This window comes from Ochotona curzoniae, unplaced genomic scaffold (genome assembly GCF_017591425.1).
Source record: "Ochotona curzoniae isolate NIBS_2020 unplaced genomic scaffold, NIBS_Ocur_1.0 contig_2754, whole genome shotgun sequence".
Taxonomy (NCBI): Eukaryota; Metazoa; Chordata; class Mammalia; order Lagomorpha; family Ochotonidae; genus Ochotona; species Ochotona curzoniae.
Window position 1 is genome coordinate 9,687,949 of NW_024465582.1, and position 16,557 is coordinate 9,704,505.

Genomic DNA, 16,557 nt, shown 5'->3' on the forward strand with positions numbered 1-16,557 from the left:
ATCTAGGAAGTATAAGAATTCACAAACAATCCTAACGAATCCACACAAATATGTTTATTCATTTAAATTATGTAGGAAGCATAATGGGTTTTTTTTTATGTCCACTTGCAGAGGATAATGAAAAGGCCGTTTTTTAAAAAACAAATTTTTGTTGTTTATTTCGAATGGTAGGGCTGAGTAATTCTGTAAGCAAAGGCTTGCTCACTGTAGTGTACCAGGAGATCACACAGGCCTAAGGATGGAGCTCATTCATCCCTTACTGCCCCTGCCCCAGAAGCTGCTGCCCAGTGCCAGGTTCTGCACGCCTCCCTCACGGCAGGTTCCCCAAACAGCTGGCCATGGATACCTGCATCTTCATCTCCTGGCAGCAGGTGTCTCACTGGGACACAGATGCTGAGTACCTACCCATCCCTAATATGAGCCTTGTGTTCTGAGCTAATTGGGTCAGAAGAGCTGCATTAAAGTTTGAATAATTAGAAAACAAACAGGATTATTTTTGTAATTAATCCTCACATTGAATCCTCATGATCAGTCCTGGGTAATGGACACTACAGTTAGAGTATAGACAGGTAATGAGTGTTAGGGATAAAGCATAGCCATCATGTGCTCTTATTTGCTCTCCATCTCCTCCAGAATGAGTGTATGAGTATATTCTCATTTTTCAAGTTGATTCTTATAGTGATTGTTTTGGATGATAGTATGTATTTTAACTTACTTTATGCTTGCACATTTACATGCACATATATATATATACATATATATCACATAGAGAAACATGTAGAAGCCACTGTTGTTTTGCTTGCTGTTTTACGGTGCTACCCATATTATAATCCCTCAGAGTTTGGACATCAGTTGGTATTGATGATAAAGGCACAAGAATGATCCTCATGGAGCACGCTTCTCACATCTCTCCTCCTCGCGGCCTGGTGCAAGGTGAGCCATCCCCAGCTCAGTGAATACTCCACCAGCTTTGCAAGTCAGTCTTCATACTCAGCCTTGTCTCTGGATGCCCACAGCCATCACATGAAATCCATCACCAAACAGTATCAACTTTTCTTTCTAAACATGTGTAAACCCTGCCCATTTCTCTCTGTCTCCATTCTTCCCCTTTCTGATCATCCTTCCGTAAGAACGCTACAGCTTCATCTCATACATTTCTAGATTGTAACCATGGTGCTTCTCCCAACTCTTTGATGGGACCAAAATTCTACTTCCTGTTGCATGAGTCCTTCCATTAACCCACAACAGTCTACACTAAACTCTATTAATTTTTCCAAAGAAGTGTCTCTCCGGACCAAGGCAGGGCCTCCTTTTATTCTCTCCCATAACATCCTCACTGCTTTCAGAGCTCGTCCTCACTCCGCTTTATTTTAACAATCATTGTTAATCATTTAAACTGAATCTGGTCCATCTTCTGAAATGGAAGAGACACTTACAGAACTCTCACTATCATATCAATGAATGATAAATTTTTTATTCAAATGGACACATATAAGCAATCAGACAATATAGATAAGATAGAGCTCAGAAGTCATTAATCAGGCTTGCCACCATCATCAGTCAATAGCTAAATCCTGACCTTGCAAGCACGAGGATCCATCCGGAACTGATTTGTGTCCCAACTGCTCCGCTTCCAACAGGCTCTTACATGGCCTGGGAAAGCAGAAGAGGAATGCCTAATCTCTTCGAACCCTGCAACTGTGTGGGAGACCTAGAAGAAGCTCCTGGCTCCTGGCTTCAGACTGGCTCAACTCCAGTCATTAAGGCCTTCTGGGGAATGAATCAGAAGATGCAAGATCTTTCTGTCTGTCCTTCTCTTCATAAATCTGATATGTCTCTCCAATAGAAAAAAAAATCAATAAATCCTTAAAAATTATATACATATATTTATATATATATATTTATATAAATGGTGCCATTGCTAACATAGTAAAATGACAAACCAATAGTTTGGTCTTTGAAGATCGTGGAAAACTTCTGGTGACACTGAGGTCAAAATCTCAGGGTATGAATTAGGAGAAGAGGAAAATGGCAGAAACAATAACAGTGTCATAATTAGATAAAAGCGACTCAGGACAACCACTACCACCAGAGCTGTGCGTGAGCACTATTTTGTAAGCATTTGATTACAGATTACCCAAATGACTGAATACAACGCAGTAGTGAGTGGATGGAATGGGGTGAAGGAATTGGGAGATGTTCGTAACATCTGAGACAGAGAGGTACTCATATTGTACACAACATGAGAAGTTTATGTAGGAAAGTGACAAGGTTAACCTGGCATTTGGCATAGATCTAAATTTGGGGGAATTTAGCTTAAAAGGAAAAAGCTGGAGGCTAAAATAATGGGAAGAAAGGGCTGAGTTTACGCGGGAATCGCCACTGTGTGTACATAGGTTAGAGTTTGGTTTGCATTAAAGAGAGCAATGCAAGTATGACAAAGTGTTCGCACTTAAGGATATAAATTAAGAGCAGATTGTGCTACGGGAAAGGAGTTTGGAAAGATACTAGTAGGAAGACAAATGGAGCTTTTAGCCTCTGTGCTCCTGGAATCCTAACTTCATAATGTATATAGTTAGTTTTTTTTTTTTTAAACAGTGAAAAATTGTAACTATTTTTAAATCAGTGTAATGTATAATCAGTAATATATATATAATCAATGTAATATATAATAAGGTCAGTATAGCCACTTACATTAGTGTTTCTAAGAGAAAACACAATCAAAATTTTAATAAAAGGGATAAAGATGTGTAGTAGTGTAACTTGGATCTTTCTCTCTCTCTCTCAGCTCTCATTACGATGGGAAAGCTTGCATGTCCTTTATGCCTTACACTATGTGTGTTTACATGATCTTTCTCTTTTTCTGGCCACTTTATTCATCACCATCTATCATATTTTACTTCATACTCCTGGACATGCCACAAAATAAAAAACACTTACTGTTTTCCTTTGAAATATATTATTATTTCTCATTCATATTATATATACTTTATCATACTATCTTTCATAAAATTCTCAAAAAATAATGATGTACATAAAGGTGTATTTTATACCCTTTAGAATCCAGCATAGGAATACTACTCAACTCCCACTGCTTGGCCATCAGGTTTGTTTTTTCACAAGGATTTAGCTTCAATAATTCTCTGAAAATAGCATATTCTGCCAGTTTTCCCCCATAATTTCTTGTAGAATTTAGTTTAACCTGAGAGAATAAAGGCCTAGGGATAAATGCTCACTGTTTTTTTTCCCCTGTGGGATATTTCTTTCAGAAAATTCATCTCTACACATATTCACCCAAACATGTCTTCTAAGATTTAACTTTTATCAGTGAAGTATATATATATATATATGTATATATGACAATCACAGGATTTAACCCTCCATGTCCAAGTAGATTCAATTAAGAACATAAAATAAGACTTGCTCCATATCCACCTACTTTCAAGTCCTAAGAAACATTGTGCCAATTGTGTGTGTGTGTGTGTGTGTGTGTGTGTGTGTGTGTGTGTAGTTTATTTCTTTTTAAGATTTATTTTATTTTTATTGGAAAGTCAGATACACAGGGAGGAGAGACAGAGAGGAAGACCTTCTGTCTCCTGATTTACTCCCAAGCAGGCGCAGTGGCTGGAGCTGAGCAGATCCGAAACCAGTTAGAATTCAAAAACCAGTTAGAATTTTGTCCACTGCTATATGGTGCATTCAGATCCAAATGGCAACTTCTGTGCAAGTTACATATATAAAGATTACCGTAAACAGTTTGTTGAAAAATGAAATTAAGATAAGTTTATATGATCTCTAACAATTTTGAGAATGTAATGTGCTTCAAATTCAGTTTAAACACTGAAGAAACATGTTATCTACACCTGTTTAATAGTCATGTTAACTGCAATGCTGGCAACAGAAGTTTCTTTTTCTGTTAAATATTTTCGTTTAGTTGTAGGGACCATGGCTAAAGCGTAAATGGCGTATGTCTACTGTAGTTTCCTCTCCTTAAACCCTTGAATGATAAACTTGTTCCATTTGCAATTATTATCATCTATTTCTCCAATTTAGATGAGTGACTCCCAGAAACGCGGAAACTCTGCTTCACACTCCTGCGTCACATTAACAATTCTGCCCTGAACAGCAAAAAATGTGCACCTCAAACTTAAGGCTGACGTTTGAAGAAGTAATTCATTTCCCTTACTGATAGCTTATTTTGGATAAACATTTTAATTATGGAAGATTTCCTTAACATGAAAAATCTATGGTGCCTTTTAAGGAGTATAAGCTTAGCATAAACAATAGTAAAGATTTTAAAACGTTTCCAGATCCTGGTGACTTTTTGTTTGTTTTGTAATAGCATGAGGGCAAAGTAACCTATTTCTGCATTTAGTGGGAGCCAAGGGAAAGTGTTAAAGTCCTTTCACTAATCTCAAACTGTAACCAGTTCAAAGGGGGCAACACACTGTTGTGTTAACCTCAATTCAGATAGTCAGAAAGAAAACACTAATGTTAGTGAGGAATCAGACCCTGGGTGATACCGAATACAGAAGTAATGGCTTTTCATATCAAAGAAGTATTTTACCAAGTCAGACTTCTACAAAGATGGATTGAATGACTTTTAAAAGCAAAACAATTAAATTTTATACCTTCTAAAAACCAGAATAATCAAAATTGTTGAGCAAGATGCAACTGTAACAGCAACATAAAAACAATAGAGAAGCTATGTAGCTGCAGGTGCATGGGTGCTGCTGTGATTGGAATGTCTGGCTGTTGAACATCACGCAAAGACCCATATGTTTCAAAAAGGAAAAAAAAAACACCAAACAAAACAAAAAATTGGGTTCCAAAATTCCACATGAATGATACTAAGAGAATGAGAAATTAATCCAGTTCTGCTGGCATCTTTAGCAAAGGATTTCATTAGATTCAGGCTTGAGACCACCAGAGTGGGAACCTGGTGATTGAATCCTCTTGACTTTTTGGAGACCACACAATCACAGATACTGTCACGAAATGTCCTGCTGCCTCATGATGCCCTGCATCACCCTGTGACTGCCCTCACCAGAGACTGACCGTGCACTTTAAATATCATAACATTAGCTGCCTGAGGCGTTCTGTTGCAACTAACTAATACAACTATTTCATCTCTAGGGCTCCATAACCCAAGAGTTTGCAGAAGCTAAGAAAGATCCAGAATTAGAGTGGGGAGGGGAGAGATGCCTGGAAAATTCATAAATCGATACACTGTTGAAGAGCAGGGGCAATGGCCATCATCACACGGTACTCTACTTATTTGAAGGTGTCAGTGTGAGCGATGCTTTCTTTATTTCATCCTCAATCACTCCTGCTTAGCTTTGTGCCGAGTTTCTCTTTCCAGGCCTGGAGATCAGTGCAGAGCAACATCCATATTTTTTTTGTTTGTTTCTAAACTGTTCTAGAAAACAAAACAGCATGGCATTCAGCAGAGAAATCCGGATGTCTGATTATACTTCTGAGAAGGAAGAGAACTGTGGGACATGCAAACCGCTTGCTCGTCATTTCCTGACAAAAGACATTTCTCTGTTATCTGCATATTATGTGGCTTCTTAGTCACTGTTCGTAATGTGTACGTTTGTTATGTTTCTCTCTGCCTTTCAGATGCTTGCCTTCAGGGGCATTCATAGAGATGTTATTTGAAGGATCTGCATGAAAATTCACTTCTTTTCTTGACAAGCTATTTAAGATGGCATTGTGCCTTATGCAGGCTCTCAGAGAAATCCAGGATTCCAGACCCAGTTGACCTAACTGTGCTTCTGCAAAGGCTGCAGTTTTCTTTGGAGGATTATGGTTCAGAAAAGACTGCTTCTAAATATGTGTGAAAGAAATACTTCACAGAATTAGTGCTGCTGTTCACTCTGTATTGATTTTTAGAACATTTTTACTCTCTCCATGGAAAAGACAAGCAATAAAATACAGTATAATTATGAGAATATTAAAGAGAACGGTGTATTTGTTCCTGAATCATGGGAGATCAAAGTGTATCTATTTAGAATGTGCTTTTTGCCTAGTGATTCTTAGGTATAGCCAGTTTCTGCTGTTTGCTCTAGCAATTATACTTCTCTGAAGATAAAAAATAAACCTAAGAATAAAAATTAGTTAGTTGCTCTGTACAAAATATCATCTACTTATGAAGTGAGAAGCTATAAAAATGGAAAGTTTGAAGAGAATGGACTTGTGCATTAAAATATGCATATCCATTGATCATGAAAGGATGAAAAATGTCACCCAGTTATAACACAGAAAGGAGCTGATTGAAAATAGGTGACCTTTACCAAATGCGTGTAACAATTTCTACTGTTCATTCAAGGATAAGGTATACACAGTCCATAAGGGGGAGACAATATTTGGAATATCTTTAACAGATATCAGTAGCTGCATCTGTGGTCAGTCTTTTTAACTAATCTAACTATATTTTTATTCTTTCTGGGCATTTCATGTAGGCAAAATAGAGGAGCAAAATTCTTTCAGAGTGTTAGGCATTCAGCTGTCTTGTGACAAACAATAATCACTGGTTATGAATATATAACTATTTATGGAAGAGCAATAATGGTTCTTTTAAGAAAAGATTTGTACATAAGTGCTTGTCACTGAATTTACACTTGTAACTGAGATAGCCACAGAGTCTGTCACTAACGAATTTAGAGTTTCAATCATTACAGATATGATGGGGTTATGCAATTTCAAAAGAAAGGGCATAGTGCGTGTCATGAAAACTCCTAAGGGGGCTATTTCCTCTAGACCATGAGGGGCCAAAATCACTTGAATGAAATGACATTGGGAGTTCTGAGTGTTAACAGATGTAGTCGAGAAAAAATTCAATGTAACATCACAGTCAGCAAGCATGGACTTTGATAAGGAACAAAAGAAAGAAAACCATGCTTTGGCCATGGACCATTGGAGATTAAGCAAAAGGAAAGAAAATATAGCACTCAGAATTTCCATAGACTTCAATGGCAAATGAAACTGTTAATTATAACCTTAGAGAGATGGAAAACTAGAAAGGGAACTTGTGCCATGGAAGTGATAGAAGCAACTTTGTATTTAAACAGGTCAGTTTGCTCATGATATGCAGAGCAGATTTGTGAAATGAGATAGGCCACCATAGGCTAGTTACAGAGGACAGAGGTGAACTGCAGTAGGTCAAAGAAGGAAACCCATGAGGCAGGAAGTGGAAAGGCAGATTAAAAGGTCCAGATGTTGAGCATAATCTTAAGACACAGGAAGTAGTGAAGATGAGAGCTAACTTTCTAATAACAGAGAGGACAAATTAAATTTCACTTATTGATGTCATGGAGACACAAAATGAAGAAAAGGTTTGAGGGGAGCCACTTTAGAAGATGCACTGGGGCCCTACACAATGGCTCAGTTGCCAATTGTTCACCTTGCATACCGTAGCATACCACATCCGTGCCAGTTCTAGTCCTGCCTGCTCCACTTCCGATCCAGCTCCCTGTGTGTGAACTGGGAAAACAGTAGATGATGGCCTTGAGACCCTGAACTTGAGAGAACCAGAAGAAGCTTCTGGTTTCTGGGTTTCGATTGGCTCAGCTTTGGCCCTTGAAGACATTGTGGGGGAGTGAACCCAAAGATGGAAGGTTTTTTTCTTGTTGTATCTCCTTCTCTCTGTACATCTGCCTTTCCAATGAAGAATATATAAATCTCACCAAAAAAAGATGGATTGATCCATTTATCACCCTTCTTCCCTGGCTTCTTATTTCCTTTTCCTCTCTTCCTTGCTTCTTTCTTTCATTTCTTCCTTTAAGTAATAGCTTCTAGCTGTACGAGAGATTCTGATTCAGGTTCTCAGAACACATAATAAGCAAAGTATAGTTATTATCTGCAGAGAACTTATGGTTCCATCAGGGGAAATCATCACCAGGCAATAAATTGTAAATGTGAGCTGCACGAGAAGAAAGCAGCAGATAGAGAATATTTTAGCTTTAAACAGAAGATTTCTGTGTAAACCAACATCACCTATGTAATTTCACGTGGAATTAGTAAAAATACTGTACAAAAGAGTTTGTATTTTTGCTAGATCTAGCATTTTCCCTTTAAACTGAAAAGCTCAAAACTATCCTGCAAAGATCATAGATTTTGATATTTCAGAGGTGGAATTTTGCTCGGTGGTTAGGGTGCCCCTTCAATAACCTTATCCTACATTGGAATGTCTAATCTAGACTTTTGTTCAGGCCCTGCTTTTAATCCAAATCCATGCTAAAGCATGCCATGTGAGGCAAAAGGTGATGGTCCATACAGATTTCTGTCACCCATGTAGGAAACAAATACTAAGTTGCGTACTCCTGGCTCCTGCCTGGCCTACTGCCCAACAGTCATGGGCATCTGGGGATTGAAGCAGCTGACGGAAGATCCATGTGGTCTCTCGCTGCCTTGCTCTGAGCCTCTCTATGAACTGCACTGCAGGCAAAGTCACTGATCAGAATGCCCAACACCCATAACACAGTGATGCACTGTGTCCCAGCTGCTTTGCTTCTGTTCTAGCCTTCTGTTTTTTAAATAAGCAATAGCATATGTATTTATTTATATATATATATATATAAATATACATACACATATACACACATATATTTAAATATATATATTTATACACACATAGTTTTATGTTTGAAACAGTGAAAAATAAAATATAAGATTTAGATCAGAACACCAGTGATCTTTGTTAATTGCACTGTTTTAATGAATAACCAATGTTCCCAAGTTAAAGTTCAAATTCTGCCATGATCCAAGAACTTGCCCTGTGTGACATGTAGCCTGTCATGCTACAAGAAGCAAATGTTACTCTGGAGGGTGTCAGGAATTCTTACACGTATCTTAATGTTTTTGCCCATACTGTGACTTCTGCTCAGTGCCACCAATTCCTTTTCTTTTTGTCTAAATGCAATCTTTTTCAATGTCTACTTCAGGAACCTTTTCTTCTTGGAAGAATCCATGGGCTCTTTTAAGTTAACTCACGAGCCTGTCTGTGCAATTATTTCTCCCATAATTTCCTACCCTGAGTATTATCTGTGCCCTTTCTTTTGTCTTCCTCTCTTACATCATCAAACTGAGTACATTACGCATAACAGATAGGTCTGTCAACATGGCCCACTAATAAATACAGAATAAATGTATGCAGGAAATACACCTGAATTGTATTGTCTGAAATTGAAGAAACTATACTGTTATTTGCTTGCCTCATTGTAACACTTGAATCAACACACAGAATAGAAACTAGGAAGGATCATTTATGTACACGTAAGACCAGGTGTTTTAAAATGACCTCAAAATTGAATACTTGGTTTTGGTGAAAAACTAACATGAAATTCATTTGTTTTTTCAAATACATACAATGTGCATTTTGCTTGATGTTTCTGTCTCTTCGTATGTGTTAATTTCAAACTTACTAGTTTATTTATTTATATTATCAAAGGCAGAGTGATGGACATGGGTGTATATTTAGAGGAATTTCCCAAATTGTGTAGGAGCTAGATCTGAATGAAGCAGGGCCAGCCATGGGCACAGGTGCTTTGAAATCGGATGTGAGGATCTCAAGCCGCACCTTAACCTCCTGCTCCGTCACATCCAACCCTCGAATTTATTTTTATATCATAACAAACTGATATTTGGTTTCATTTTTCTTGAATGTTAAAGCTGGTAAGACTGCTAAAATTAGAGAACATAAATCGTACAGTGACATATAGAAGAGTTAATAAGTAAGAGGAAATAATAATTCTGAATCTATCTAGAAATAGGCATCGGGTCAGATATTTTCAACATATTTAAAAATATTCAGCCAAATAATCATTATGCTGCTAACAAAAGTCCATGCAAAATTATGCTTTGAAATAATCTGAACAATGGAGCTCTATAATATCTTGATGCTCAGTGACGAAAGTCTGACTCTGCATTACGCTGGCTGCCACTGAAGACATGGGCAAGGATTGCTGTGCAGGCATCCTATTAAAACTGCATTTAACAAAACATCAGGGGTCATTGTTCTTACACCTATAACATCAAATTAATGGCTGACTATCAGCAATCAAATTAACTCGCTTTCAAAACTTGTTTTCAACTTTTTTAACTATCTTAGGAGTCAAGGCAAAAAAATTCATTTTTGGCAAAATTATAAAGATTTCTCTATGTAGACTTCCAAATAACATACTTTCAATAAACATGCATTCTTTGGAGTAAATCCAACTGAAATTAGAGAAAAATGTATGTGTTCAAAACACAAATGCAATGTTGGACTGTCAGGAAGTGGCCCCAGGAACCATCTACAAAGTCTATTTTTACTAAGGAAAGAGAATATCCAAATTTTTCACCACATGACACATAAAGCGCAAGACTAATAAAAAGCTCCCTGTTTATAATAATAAGCATTTCCTGGGTATCTAAGCAAGTGTGCTAAATTAATTGCTTCTTTTATTTCTTGTAGCATTGCTGTGGTGAGGTACTCATTAGCTCCATTTTAAGAAAAATGAGAGCAATGATTAGATACCTCAACTGGCTTCTCTAAGACACTGATCTGGGAAGTACACTCAGTTATATTTCAATCAAGCTGAAACCCAGAATATGGCACATTACTGTGCCATCTGTTGCCTAGTGAGACTTTGAACATGGAAAGACATACATATATAAATTTCTAAGTAAAATACCTAGGTACTATTTGAATTGTTTAATGAGGTTGAGACCAGAGGGGAAAAAAAAGAAAAAATACAATTTTTTTATACAATATGGTATGTTCACATCATCATCCAGAATAACAGCCTCATTTACCATCCGTGAGAACCACTCCTCGTGTGTTTGTGTGTGTGTGTGTGTGTGTGTGTGTTAAGTTTGAAAATCTACCTCTTTTTATTGAATGTAGCTTAACTTTCCTTTCCTTTTTACCAGTTAAATGACAATAGCTTACTCAAGATTCCTACTAACAGCTGATATGATTTGCATGCAGTTTGAATATGTCCTCCAAGATTCCCCGTGCTGGGGTTTCCTTCTTCACATCATGACACTGGAGGTGTTGCGAACCTGGAGGAAGCTCAGAGGTGTTTACAGGGCTTAGGTTGTGCCAGAAGAACTAGACTGGCACTTACTAACCCGTGATAAAGATAAGCCTGCCCTGAGGATTACTCCATTGCTATTTGTCCAGTGAGGTGACATGCTCCTCCCACATGAACTTCTCTCTTGTTAGACCGTGCATAACGAGATCCTCGTGGCAGAGGAGATGGTGACTGTGCCTGTGCCACATTAACGAAGCGGCTAACAGCAGCTATTTTCTTAAAACATAAAACAAGCCTGCCTCAAGTGGTCTTAAAGTCATAATACCAAGGGTAGCCAAACTATATTTTCTATTTTTCTGAAGCTCTACTCATACGCCTTACTTGTTCGTGATCTACATTGTAGGTCTGTATTCAATGCCATTGAGTCACAGTTCTCCTATCTGATCAGATACAGACCATTGACCAATTTTGAAATGGTTGTCTTAAAATTATACACATTACGACCAGATTCAATGGATCAATGGCTAAATCCTCGCTTTGCAGGTGCTGCAATCCCATGAAGGCACTGGTTCGTGTCCCAGTTGCTCCACTTCCCACCCAGCTCCCTGCTTTTGCCCTAGAGAAGCAGTAGAGGATAGCTAAAAGCCTTGGGACCCTGCATCCCTATGGGAGACATGGAAGAAATTTCTGGCTCCTGGCTTCAGATTTGCTTGCTCTGGCTTTTGCCGCCATTTTGTGAGTGAAGCTGTGAATGTGGGAACTTCCTCTCTATCTTTCCTTCTCTGTCTGAATCTGATCTGCTCTCCTTTATTCTGTAAATCTGATCTTCCTTTCCAATAAAAAAAAAACAAATAAATCTTTAATATCCGGCTGAATTACCTCTCATAAGTGGAGCTTACATGGAACACTCATAAATTATCAACATTCACTATCACAATTCTTTGACAACGCTACTTTTTAAAGAGCATGTCTGCTGCTCTGGAATAGTTATAAAGGAGGTAGCATCTATAGATACATCATTATTCTGTTATATGTATACACAAATAGAATCAAAACTAAGGAACAGAAAGTACATAGGTCGTTGGCAAGAGATTATATGCACTTATTTTCAATCATGCTTTTAAAAAATGCTGAGCAAGTAATTCACAGCATCTTATACAAAGCTGTCTTCTTTAGAGTCCAAGTCAGAACATAACAACCCATCATTGTTGTAGCTATCCAAACTTACTAACTTCCAGGTACCTTGTTAGGACATCCTGGGGTGGGATACCAGATTACAATAAGTTCTAGGTCAATCCAAACCTCATGATATCTGGACCTTTATCACAACATAATTAGCTATCTATACTAACATTAATATCAGTGCAATAGTACACATAGCAACTTATTCAGCTACAGGATCTTTGTTAACGTATGAAAACGCCTATATATAGTCAATAGATCAAAGAGGGTCCACTGCATTGAAATCTGGTTTTTATTTGTTTGGGTGGGAGATGGTTTGTTGCTAACATTCCATTCTGTTACTTTTTTTTTTCACACACAGACACCTTCCTCCACTAACATGAATTCCCTTAACCTTCTTTTACTGTCATTTCAATGCAAGTGGTATTGAACTTATGGATCAACTTTATATTTTGCTTCATTCTGATATGGTGTCAACCTCTCTCAGAAGAATATGCATACATATGACAGACACAGAATTTCAGTAGTTATTATGCTGAAAGCAGAGTGCTTTATGTGTCACTAGTAATCAGAATCAGCCAGAAGCAACGACTTGCGCATTAACCTCCATCAGAGCTTAGCATGGAGTGCATGGTTGTTTTAATCACCACTAGCTATGGAATTGAGAAAATCATTTATGCTGAGTAAGCCAAGAGTTAAACTATTTTGAAGGCACTATAATTATGCTGTACTATCTTAAAATAGTCTTAAAATATTCATGAGTATCATGCCAGATATTATAGACAGTCACCACAAATGAGTTGACAAGCAAGTAGGTATAGCGTAAAGAGTATAGGCTTTAAGCAAAGGAAAGACCTAAATGTCAGGATCTGCCTCCTCTGAGAAATGGGGGTCAAGAACATCCATGCTATCATTTTGACTGGATGATTTTTTAGTGACACATAAAAAACTCATAACAGCTTTCTAGCATTGAGGAGGGATAAAAGGTACGTTGAATATTGCCCAACTTTGTTATATTTTAAAAGCCTCATATAAGGTAAGCTAGAGAACTTAAAAAGCAAGTTTTATAATGTTTTAACATTATTTACTTTGAAACTAAACATGTTAAGTTAGGTTTTTCTGTAAGATGGATTCTGATCTTACAAAAGTAATAGATACATCAGTATCAAATGAGTGAAAGGGGTTAATATAGTACCCAGAGTTAGTACTCAGGATCACAGACAGAAACCACAGGATGTATGTGACAGGGTGCGTCCTGCTTAACATGAAGATGCTTTCATTGCATACAGTACTTTTCTCACCTTATGAATCTGAACAATGCTAATGAATGAAATAATAGTAATGATAAAACTCCTTAAAACACAAATAATTGTAGCATGGCATATTGCTACCTTCCCTGCAGGGCAGGCCCTGTTGGAGCACATGTTCAAACCCTGGCTACTCTGCTGCTGATAAGGCCTCCTGCTAATGCTCCTAGGACAGCAGAGGAAAATGACCCAGATTCTTAGTCACCTGCTGCTCACATGGGAAACTGGGGCAGAGTTTCTATATTTGCTTTGGCTTAACCCAACCAAGTCCTTGGAACCATATTGGGAGTGGACCTTCAGATGGAATATTTCTCTCTCTCTTACTGTCCTCCTCCCTTTCCTAAAAAAAAAAATTAAAAATAAATAAAATATACAAATTTGGATGTTAATGGCAACTGTCTTCATTGCCAAATGTAAATATTTCATTACAAGTTAAATATACACTAAATATGTAGCAATATTCCAACACTAGTCATACCCTTCAGTGGTCAAGTACATCCATTAAGAGTTCATTATATTTGATGTTATCATCAATTTTTAACTTGGTATAAGGAATAGTCTACAATTAAAAAATGGTTGCAGCAATGTATACTTGTTTTTAGCAAATGTATTTTAGTTTGGTTAATGTTGCCTCATTCTGCTAATCAAATTTGATTAAAAGAACCCCAAGATCAGTAGCAGTTATAACAGTCAATATACTTGTCTTCTAGTTATCTTGGAAGCAGGTGAGAAAGCATCTCTTCACAAAAAAAGAGACACAATCTCAGGGCTACAAAGGTAGATACATGTCTTTAGGCTCTGGTTCAAACATAGACAACTAGTACATCAGTGCCTGTGGGAACAGTGAAAATATTTTATACCTGTGCAAGAAGTAATAACATCAACATCAGCTTGAAAAGCTCTCCAGAGAATTTCAGAGGGCTAGCCAGTGAAAGCAGCAATGCTCTTACACCTTTGTAAAATGTCCCATCGCTAGATACCCTCAGGAAAAAGGCAGAATCAACATTGCAGGAAATACGAGTGCTTACTCTAAAAGGACATCTAGGACAGTATTATCAATCTGCACAACAGGAACTGGATGTTTCACTGTATTTTAACATCACTGACATTTAATGTGTGTAAACAGAGAACATTATATAAAAATTAATATATTACATATATTGCATTATAAATACAATCTGTGCTTGTTTTATTGTTTGAAAACTACATCAGCACTGAAATCCTACATAAGAACAAGGTATGCGTGTGTTAGCCTTTCCATACTTGAGCTACTAATCAATAAGCTGCATGTCATTACAGTGACAGATTGTATTAATCTTAATTTTATATGAATTTCCCACAGTATAAGATAAGTCATGAAACAAGTGTAGATATACAAAGTCAACTTGAAAGAGAAAACTTTTGCATAATTAAATCAAACTTTAGGGAAAAAAGTGACTTCCGTTATTTCTCTAGATAATTTTAACGTGTGTGAGAAAACAGATAAACAAAACAAAAAATGTTTAGTAGTTTGTATAAATTACCTGGAAGATTCTTTAAAATGTTTGTAATACATAAGCCTGATTCAATTCAGTTTAGTTTTATAACACAGACCTACCTGAAACATAAAAACCTAAAAAGTCAAGATTTCAATCAAAATAAACCTTAATCTTCTATTGGGGAATTCTTTATAAAGCTGAGTGTTAACTTTATAAATCTGTCCCCATAAGGTAAATCTGCAACTCACATAAGAATGATAAATCACATTAATGTGATACTAAATCATCCAGGCTCCTTTTTCATCACAGTTGCTTCAGAGAATATAACATAGCTTAACCCCTAAATAGGCACTATTAAAAGAGGCAAGGAATTAGTTCGAAGTCCTAACACTGGAAAGGAGCTCAGGGAGGTTGCAAAGTAGAAAGCTGCACAGAATCTCAAGTCTCAACTGCAAATTTTGTTTCCATCTAATTTAACTCCAAAGCTTTCAGACTCAGAAATGTCACCATGTAACATCAACAAGCCACTTCAATCAAAATCAAGTTACCTTGGCACTGCACAGTCCTCAGAGTAGGTAATTTAAAAGGGAAAATGAGAAATTAACTCTCTTTTCACATTCCTTTTATTTCCTCCTGATGCCAGAGTGATTAGATTTCAAAAGAACTGCTCTGAAACATCATTATCCTCAAACACCGCGCTCAGGCGAGGACACTTGCTTTGCAACTGAGCCTTTCTCTGCCATAAACAGTCACTTGCTGCAGTGCAGAAGCTCAGATTAGTCAGTCAGAACTTTCCCTGCAGAAATTCAGCGCGATGCAGTCACCCAGAGAGAGCAGCACTTACCTTAATTGAAATATTCTCTGTGAACGAGGCGAGAAAGCAGGCGAGTCAACCGCGAATGGGGTGGCGAGATCGAAGTTTCCAATCAACACCCTCCAAGTAGCTGCGCGCTGTGCTCTTTCCGTGTTTAAGTGGAGCTCCTTGCTGTCTAAGGAGAGAAAGGGATCAGCTGAAATCCTCAGAGGTTCCCAGTGAGTCAGTGCTTCCTAACGGGAGAGGCTCCGGCAGCACGCTCCGTTTGGAGGCTCCCTAACAGCTGTGACAGACTCCAGCGTGTCCCTGGAGCCGGCCGATACTCATTGACCTGATTAGCAGGGAAACGCTCTTGGTGCACAGGCAACACTCCAGACTGGTGGTGAGACTCCCCGGGGTTGGAAAAAAGGCACCAAGACTGCCTGGGCATTTTGCTTTCTCTAGCTTCCGAGATGAAGTACAACCATGATAATTTGCAAACAGATTAGACATCACGGGACTTAAATAAATGTGCTTTCTCCTGCCGCTATTTCAAGGCGCAATCGTGTAAGATATCAGGTAGTGAGAAACAATTAATAGACTGGAAAAGCTGATTTGTAAGACAAGCCTAAAGGTGAAACATGTTGAAAGCATTGTTATAAAAGATAGCTGTACTTGTTGTTGCCCCTAGCCTGCCACATACATCAACCTTTGTCTAAGTAAAATGAATTTAAAGGCTTATTACAGCTCTCCAGGGTGCAACAATCTGAATATATAAA

The 16,557-nt window shown here is 37.7% G+C and overlaps 1 protein-coding gene across 1 annotated transcript in view; it reads right to left on the reverse strand.

Moving 5' to 3' along the window:
- The window catches only part of CDH12 (cadherin 12), a 246,010-nt gene extending 229,929 nt beyond the window's left edge, over window positions 1–16,081 (reverse strand). The window contains exon 1 of the mRNA XM_040977652.1: window positions 15,830–16,081. The gene's annotated coding sequence lies outside the window, so the exon portion shown is untranslated. The remainder of the gene's footprint in view (window positions 1–15,829) is intronic.
- Between the last annotated feature and the right edge of the window lie 476 nt (window positions 16,082–16,557).